Source organism: Ursus maritimus, unplaced genomic scaffold, assembly GCF_017311325.1.
Source record: "Ursus maritimus isolate PB19 unplaced genomic scaffold, ASM1731132v1 scaffold_23, whole genome shotgun sequence".
Classification (NCBI taxonomy): domain Eukaryota; kingdom Metazoa; phylum Chordata; class Mammalia; order Carnivora; family Ursidae; genus Ursus; species Ursus maritimus.
Window position 1 is genome coordinate 35,472,124 of NW_024424786.1, and position 9,624 is coordinate 35,481,747.

The window sequence follows — 9,624 nt, forward strand, 5'->3', positions numbered from 1 at the left end:
TCGGGATAGCATTGAAAGTGTAGATTGCTCTGGGTAGCATGGACATTTTAACTATGTTAATTCTTCCGATCCATGAGCATGGAATATTTTCTCCATCTTTTGTGACTTCCTTAATGTCTTTCAAGAGTGATTTGTGGTTTCTAGGAATATAGATCCTTTATGTCTCTGGTTAAGTTAATTACAAGGTAATGTATGGTTTTGGTGCTATCGTAAATGGGATGGATTCCCTAATTTCTCTTTCTTCAGTCTCATTATTCATGTATAGAAATGCAACTGATCTCTGAGCATTGATTTTGTATCCTGCCACATTACTGAACTGCTCTATGACTTCTAGTAGTTTGGGGTGGAGTTTTGGGTTTTCCATATAGAGTATCATGTCATCTGTGAAGAGAGAGAGTTTGACTTCTTCTTTGCCGATTTGGATACCTTTTATCTCTTTTTGTTGTCTGATTGCTGTTGCAAGGACTTCTAGTACTATGTTGAATAATAGTGGCGAGAGTGGACATCCTTGTGTTCCTGATCTTAAGGGAAAGGCTTTTGGCTTTTCCCCATTGAGAATGATATTTGCTGTAGGCTTTTCATAGATGGTTTTTATGAGATTGAGGAATGTACCCTATATCCCTACACTCTGAAGTGTTTTAATCAGGAAAGGACTGTATTTTGTCAAATGCTTTTTCTGCATCAATTGAGAGGATCATATGGCTCCTGAGTCTTTTCTTGTTGATATGATGTATCACGCTGATTGATTTGTGAATGTTGAACCACGCTTGCATCCCAGGGATGAATCCTACTTGGTCATGATGGATAATCCTTTTAATGTACTGTTGGATTCTATTAGCCAGGATCTTGTTGAGGATTTAGGCGCCCATATTCATTAGGGAAATCGGTCTGTAATTCTCCATTTTGATGGGGTCTTTGCCTGGTTTGGGGATCAAGGTAATATTGGCCTCATAGAATGAGTTTGGTAGCTTTCCTTCTGTTTCTATTTTTTGAAATAGCTTTAGGAGAATAGGTATTATTTCTTCTTTGAATGTTTGGTAGAATTCCCCAGGAAAACCATCCGGGCCTGGAGTTTTGTTATTTGGAAGGTTGTTTATCACTGACTCAATCTCTTCATAATTAATTGGTCTGTTTAAAAAATCAGTTTCTTCCTGTTTCAGTCTTGGTAGTTTATAGGTTTTAGGAAGGCCTCCATCTCGTCCAGATTGCTTAATTTATTGGCATAAAGCTGTTGATAAACATTTCTAATAATCCTTCCAATTTCATTGGTGTTGGTTGTGACCTCTCCCTTTTCATTCATAATTTTATTAATTTGGGTCCTTTCTCTATTCTTTTGGATAAGTCTTGCCAGTGGTCTGTCAATTTTATTGATTCTCTCAAGGAACCAGCTTCTAGTTCTGTTGATCTGCTCTACTGTACTACTGGTTTCTTTTCTTTTTCTTTTTTTTTTTTTTAAAGATTTTATTTATTTATTCGACAGAGATAGAGACAGCCAGCGAGAGAGGGAACACAAGCAGGGGGACTGGGAGAGGAAGAAGCAGGCTCATAGCGGGAAGAGCCTGATGTGGGGCTCGATCCCAGAACGCCGGGATCATGCCCTGAGCCAAAGGCAGACGCTTAACTGCTGTGCCACCCAGGCGCCCCTGTACTACTGGTTTCTAATTCATTGATTTCTGCTCTAATTTTGGTCAACTGCTTCCTTGTGCGTGGATTAGGCCTGTCTGTTGCTGCTCCAGCTTCTTGAGGTGAGAATATAGAAACTGCATTTTAGATTTTTCTATTCTTTTGAGTGAGGCTTGGATGGCTTTGTATTTCCCCCTTAGGACTGCCTTTGCAGTATCCCATAGGTTTTGGACCATTGTGTTTTCATTCTCGTTGGTCTCCATAAATTGTTTAAATTGATTTTTGATTTCCTGGTTTATCGAGTCATTCCTGGGCAGGATGGTTCTTCGTCTCCAAGTGTTTGAGTTTCTTCCAAATTTTTCCTTGTGGTTGAGTTCCAATTTCAGAGCGTTGTGGTCGAGAATATGCAGGGAATAATTTCAAACTTTTGGTATCGGTTGAGACCTGTTTTGTGACCCAGAACATGGTCTATTCTTGAGAATGTTCCATGGGCATTAGAATAGAATGAGTAGGGGGGAGGAGTTAAGATGGCAGAGGAGTAGGGGACCCCTTTTTCAGCCGGTCCCCTGAGTCAAGCTGGATAGGTACCAGACCAGCCTAAATAACCATGGAATCAGCCTGAGACGCAGGAAGATGCATCTGGATCTCTACAAATGAACATCTCCAGCGCTGAGTATTGAGGTACGAAGAGGGGAGCCGTAAAACCACGCACAGATATCGGAAGATAAATGGAAGGGGGAGGGAGCCGCCGCATTTGGGAGCCAGGAAGCGGCAGCCAACTGCACGGGGGAGCGGGCGGACTCGCGGTCGGCACCCGCGAAACAGCGGACTGAGACCCTGAACCGGGTGCACACGCCACCAGGCTTCTCGCAGAACACCAGAATCCCGGTGTGCTCACGGGATCCAGACTGAGACCGGGAGCTCCGGGACCGTGCGCGGGGTGGCTGGCGGCTGGCGGGCCACCTGCACGGGGAAGCGGGTGGACTCGCGGTCGGCACCCGCGAAACATCACAATCAAGTGGGATTCATACCTGGGATGCAGGCGTGGTTCGATATTCACAAATCAATCAGCATGATACATCATATCAACAAGAAAAGACTCAGGAACCATATGATCCTCTCAATCGATGCCGAAAAAGCATTTGACAAAATACAGCATCCTTTCCTGATTAAAACCCTTCAGAGTGTAGGAATAGAAGGTACATTTCTCAATCTCATAAAAGCCATCTATGAAAAGCATACTGCAAATATTATTCTCAATGGGGAAAAGCTGGAAGCCTTTCCCTTAAGATCAGGAACTCGACAAGGATGCCCACTCTCGCCACTATTATTCAACATAGTACTAGAAGTCTTTGCAACAACAATCAGACGACAAAAAGGGATCAAAGGTATTCAAATCAGCAAAGAAGAAGTCAAACTGTCTCTCTTCGCAGATGACATGATACTCTATATGGAAAACCCAAAAGAAGCCACTCCCAAACTATTAGAAGTTATAGAGCAATTCAGTAATGTGGCGGGATATAAAATCAATGCTCAGAAATCAGTTGCATTCTGTACACAAATAACGAGACCGAAGAAAGAGAAATTAGGGAATCCATCCCATTTACAATAGCACCAAAAACCATACGTTACCTTGGAATTAACTTAACCAGAGACGTAAAGGACCTATATTCTAGAAACTGTAAATCACTCTTGAAAGACATTGAGGAAGACATAAAAAAGATGGAAAGATATTCCATGCTCATGGATCGGAAGAATTAACATAGTTAAAATGTCCATGCTAACCAGAGCAATCTACACTTTCAATGCTATCCCGATCAAAATACCGAGGACATTTTTCAAAGAACTGGAACAAATAGTCCTTAAATTTGTATGGAACCAGAAAAGGCCCCGAATCTCCAAGGAACTGTTGAAAAGGAAAAACAAAGCTGGGGGCGTCACAATGCTGGATTTCGAGCTGTACTACAAAGCTGTGATCACAAAGACAGCATGGTACTGGCACAAAAACAGACACATAGACCAATGGAACTGAATAGAGAGCCCAGAAATGGACCCTTGGCTCTTTGGGCAACTAATCTTTGATAAAGCAAGAAAAAACATCCGGTGGGAAAAAGACAGTCTCTTCAATAAATGGTGCTGGGAAAATTGGACAGCTACATGCAAAAGAATGAAACTCGACCACTATCTCACGCCATACACAAAAATAAACTCCAAATGGATGGAAGACCTCGATGTGAGACAGGAATCCATCAAAATTCTAGAGGAGAACATAGGCAGCAACCTCTACAACATCAGCCAAAGCAACCTTTTTCATGATACATCCCCAAAGGCAAGAGAAACAAAAGATAAAATGAATTTATGGGACTTCATCAAGATTAAAAATTTCTGCACAGCCAAGGAAACAGTCAGAAAAACTAAGAGGCAGCCCACGGAATGGGAGAATATGTTTGCAAATGACACTACAGATAAAGGACTGGTATCCAAGATCTACAAAGAACTTCTCAAACTCAATACACGAGAAACAAATAAATCAAAAAATGGGCAGAAGATATGAACAGACACTTTTCCAATGAAGACATACAAATGGCTAACAGACACATGAAAAAATGTTCAAAATCATTAGCCATCAAGGAAATTCAAATCAAAACCACACTGAGATACCACCTTACGCCAGTTAGAATGGCAAAAATAGACAAGGCAAGAAACAACAATTGTTGGAGAGGATGTGGAGAAAGGGGATCCCTCCTACATTGTTGGTGGGAATGCAAGTTGGTACAGCCACTCTGGAAAACAGTGTGGAGGTCCCTTAAAAAGTTAAAAATTGAGTTACCCTATGATCCAGCCATTGCAGTACTGGGTGTTTACCCCAAAGATACAGACGTAGTAAAGAGAAGGGCCATATGCACCCCAATGTTCATAGCAGCAATGTCCATAATAGCTAAATCGTGGAAGGAGCCGAGATGCCCTTCAACAGGTGACTGGATTAAGAAGTTGTGGTCCATATATGCAATGGAATATTACTCAGCTATCAGAAAGAACGAGTTCTCAACATTTGCTACAACATGGACGGCACTGAAGGAGATAATGGTAAGTGAAATAAGTCAAGCAGAGAAAGACAACTATCATATGATTTCTCTCATCTATGGAACATAAGAACTAGGATGATCAGTACGGGAAGAAAGGGATAAAGAAAGGGGGGGTAATCAGAAGGGGGAATGAAACATGAGAGACTACGGACTATGAGAAACAAACTGAGGGCCTCAGAGCGGAGGGGAGTGGGGGAATGGGATAGGCCAGTGATGGGTAGTAAGGAGGGCACATATTGCATGGTGCACTGGGTGTTATACATAACTAATGAATCATTGAGCCTTACATTGGAAACCAGGGATGTACTGTATGGTGACTAACATAATAAAATAAAAAATCATTATTAAAAAAAAAAAAGAATAGAATGAGTATTCTTTGGTTCTGGGGTGTAGTGTTCTATATATATCTATGAGGTCCAACTCGTCGAGTATGGCATTCAAAGCTCTTGTTTCTTTGCTGATTTCTTGCTTAGGTGATCTGTCTATTGCTGATAGTGGAGTGTTGAGGTCTCCTACTATTAGTGTATTTTTATCTATATGTTTGTTTATTGTTGTTAAGAGTTGGCTTGTGTATCTTGCTGCTCCCCTGTTGGGGGCATATATATTTATAATTGTCATATCCACTTGTTGTATACATCCTTTAAGAATAATATAGTGCCCTTCTGTGTCTCTAACTATAGTCTTTAGTTTAAAATCCAATCTGTCTGCTATGAGAATTGCTACCCCAGCTTTCTTTTGAGGTCCATTGGCATGAAAGATGGTATTCCATCCCTTTACTTTCAGTCTGAATGTATCTTTGGGTTCAAAATGAGTCTCTTTTAGACAGCAAATGGATGGGTCAAGTCTTTTTATCCAATCTGCAACCCTGTGGTGTTTTATGGGAGCATTTAGGCCATTTACATTGAGACTGATTATTGAGAGATATGATTTTAATGATGCCATGTTTCCAGTAACGTCTTTGTTTCTATAGATTGTGACTTTCTATTCTGTATCACCTTTGGGGCCTTTTTACTTTTATAGAACCCCCCTTAATATCTTAATATCTTAATATCTTAATATCTCCTGTAGGGCTGGTTTCGTGGTTACGAAATTGGTCAATGACTGGCGATTCTGGAAGGTCTTTATTTCTCCATCAATTCTGAATGACAGCCTTGCAGGATAAAGGATCCTTGGCTGCATGTTTTTCTCTGAAAGAGTTTTAAAAATGCCCCCCCAACCCTTTCTCTCATTCCAGGTCTGTGTAGACAGGTCTGATGTAATTCTGATACCTTTGCCTTGGTACGTGAGAAATTTCTTTGCCCTGGCTGCTTTCAATACTGTATCCTTGGATCTAATATTTGCAAATTGCACTATGACGTGACGTGGCGTAGGTTTGTCATGGTTGAGCTTGGAGGGGTCCTCTCTGCCTCTTGGACATGAATGTTTGTTTCCTTTGCTAGATTAGGGAAGTTTTCAGCTACAATTTGTTCAAATATCTCTTCTAGACCTCTGTTTTTCTCCACCCACTCGGGGATGCCGATGATTCTGACACTGGAACGTTTCATTGAGTCAGTAATCTCCCGTAACCTACATTCCTGAGCGTGGATTTTTTTTAGTCCAGATTCTATTTTAGCTTTTTCTTCTACTAACCTTCTCCTCCGATACGCTTCTGGCCGTAAAGCTCTAGTTTTGACTGCATTTGGCTCATATAATTTTAATTTCTGCCAGATTCACTCTCATTTCCACCCTTAGAGATTCTATATTCTCATTAACATTTTCGTTAATACTTTTTTCAAGTCTACACATCATCTTGACCATTGTTACTCTGAATTCCATTTCTGATAATTTGGTTATATCCATATCCCTTAGTTCTGTGGCAGAGGCCACAGACTCATTGTCTTTTTTTTTTTTGCTGGGGGATTTCTCCTTCTCGTCATTCTGATGAGGAGAGGTTGCAGGGTTGTCCAAAGCCCAAATTATTGACCGGGACCCAGGCCGTGTGCCCTTGTTTTATAGGGATCTTAGGGATGTGGGCTTTTTTTTTTTTAAGATTTTATTTATTTATGTGACAGAGAGACAGCCAGCGAGAGAGGGAACACAAGCAGGGGAGTGGGAGAGGAAGAAGCAGGCTCCCAGCGGAGGAGCCCGATGTGGGACTCGATTCAGGAACGCGGGATCACACACTGAGCCTAAGACAGGCGCTTGCCAATGGACCTCAAAAGAAAGCTGGGGTAGCAATTCTCATATCAGACAGATTGGATTTTAAACTAAAGACTATAGTTAGAGACACAGAAGGGCACTATATTATTCTTAAAGGATGTATACAACAAGTGGATATGACAATTATAAATATATATGCCCCCAACAGGGGAGCAGCAAGATACACAAGCCAACTCTTAACAACAATAAACAAACATATAGATAAAAATACACTAATAGTAGGAGACCTCAACACTCCACTATCAGCAATAGACAGATCACCTAAGCAAGAAATCAGCAAAGAAACAAGAGCTTTGAATGCCATACTCGACGAGTTGGACCTCATAGATATATATAGAACACTACACCCCAGAACCAAAGAATACTCATTCTATTCTAATGCCCATGGAACATTCTCAAGAATAGACCATGTTCTGGGACACAAAACAGGTCTCAACCGATACCAAAAGACTGAAATTATCCCCTGCATATTCTCAGACCACAACGCTTTGAAATTGGAACTCAACCAAAGGAAAAATTTGGAAGAAACTCAAACACTTGGAGACTAAGAACCATCCTGCTCAGGAATGACTCGATAAACCAGGAAATCAAAAATCAATTTAAACAATTTATGGAGACCAATGAGAATGAAAATACAACAGTCCAAAACCTATGGGATACTGCAAAGGCAGTCCTAAGGGGGAAATACATAGCCATCCAAGCCTCACTCAAAAGAATAGAAAAATCTAAAATGCAGTTTTTATATTCTCACCTCAAGAAGCTGGAACAGCAACAGAGGGACAGGCCTAATCCACGCACGAGGAAGCAGTTGACCAAAATTAGAGCTGAAATCAATCAAGCAGAAACCAGAAGTACAGTAGAGCAGATCAACAGGACTAGAAGCTGGTTCTTTGAGAGAATCAATAAAATTGACAGACCACTGGCAAGACTTATCCAAAAGAAAAGAGAAAGGACCCAGATTATTAAAATTATGAATGAAAAAGGAGAGGTCACGACGAACACCATTGAAATTGGAAGGATTATTAGAAATTTTTATCAACAGCTATATGCCAATAAACTAAGCAATCTGGAAGAGATGGAATCCTTCCTGGAAACCTATAAACTACCAAGATTGAAACCGGAAGAAATTGATTCCTTAAACAGGCCAATTAATTATGAAGAAATTGAGTCAGTGATAAACAACCTTCCAAATAACAAAACTCCAGGCCCGGACGGTTTTCCTGGGGAATTCTACCAAACATTCAAAGAAGAAATAATACCTATTCTCCTAAAGCTATTTCAAAAAATAGAAACAGAAGGAAAGCTACCAAACTCATTCTATGAGGCCAATATTACCTTGATCCCCAAACCAGGCAAAGACCCCATCAAAAAGGAGAATTACAGACCGATTTCCCTAATGAATATGGACGCCAAAATCCTCAACAAGATACTTGCTAATAGAATCCAACAGTACATTAAAAGGATTATCCATCACGATCAAGTGGGATTCATACCTGGGATGCAAGCGTGGTTCAATATTCGCAAATCAATCAGCGTGATACATCATATCAACAAGAAAAGACTCAGGAACCATATGATCCTCTCAATCGATGCCGAAAAAGCATTTGACAAAATACAGCATCCTTTCCTGATTAAAACCCTTCAGAGTGTAGGAATAGAAGGTACATTTCTCAATCTCATAAAAGCCATCTATGAAAAGCCTACTGCAAATATTATTCTCAATGGGGAAAAGCTGGAAGCCTTTCCCTTAAGATCAGGAACTCGACAAGGATGCCCACTCTCGCCACTATTATTCAACATAGTACTAGAAGTCCTTGCAACAGCAATCAGACGACAAAAAGGGATCAAAGGTATTCAAATTGGCAAAGAAGAAGTCAAAATGTCTCTCTTTGCAGATGACATGATACTCTATATGGAAAACCCAAAAGAAGCCACTCCCAAACTATTAGAAGTTATAGAGCAATTCAGTAACGTGGCGGGATACAAAATCAATGCTCAGAAATCAGTTGCATTTCTATACACGAATAACGAGACCGAAGAAAGAGAAATTAGGGAATCCATCCCATTTACAATAGCACCAAAAACCATACGTTACCTTGGAATTAACTTAACCAGAGACGTAAAGGACCTATATTCTAGAAACTATAAATCACTCTTGAAAGACATTGAGGATTCCTGATCTTAAGGGCAAGGCTTCCAGCTTTTCCCCATTGAGAATAATATTTGCAGTATGCTTTTCATAGATGGCTTTTATGAGATTGAGAAATGTACCTTCTATTCCTACACTCTGAAGGGTTTTAATCAGGAAAGGATGCTGTATTTTGTCAAATGCTTTTTCGGCATCGATTGAGAGGATCATATGGTTCCTGAGTCTTTTCTTGTTGATATGATGTATCATGCTGATTGATTTGTGAATATCGAACCACGCCTGCATCCCAGGTATGAATCCCACTTGATTGTGATGTTTCGCGGGTGCCGACCGCGAGTCCACCCGCTTCCCCGTGCAGGTGGCCCGCCAGCCGCCAGCCACCCCGCGCATTAGAGATGCAGAAGGGCACTATATTATTCTTAAGGGAAGTATTTAACAAGTGGATATGACAATTATAAATATATATGCCCCCAACAGGGGAGCAACAAGATACACAAGCCAACTCTTAACCAGAATGAAGAGACATATAAATAAAAATACATTAATAGTAGGGGACCTCAACACTCC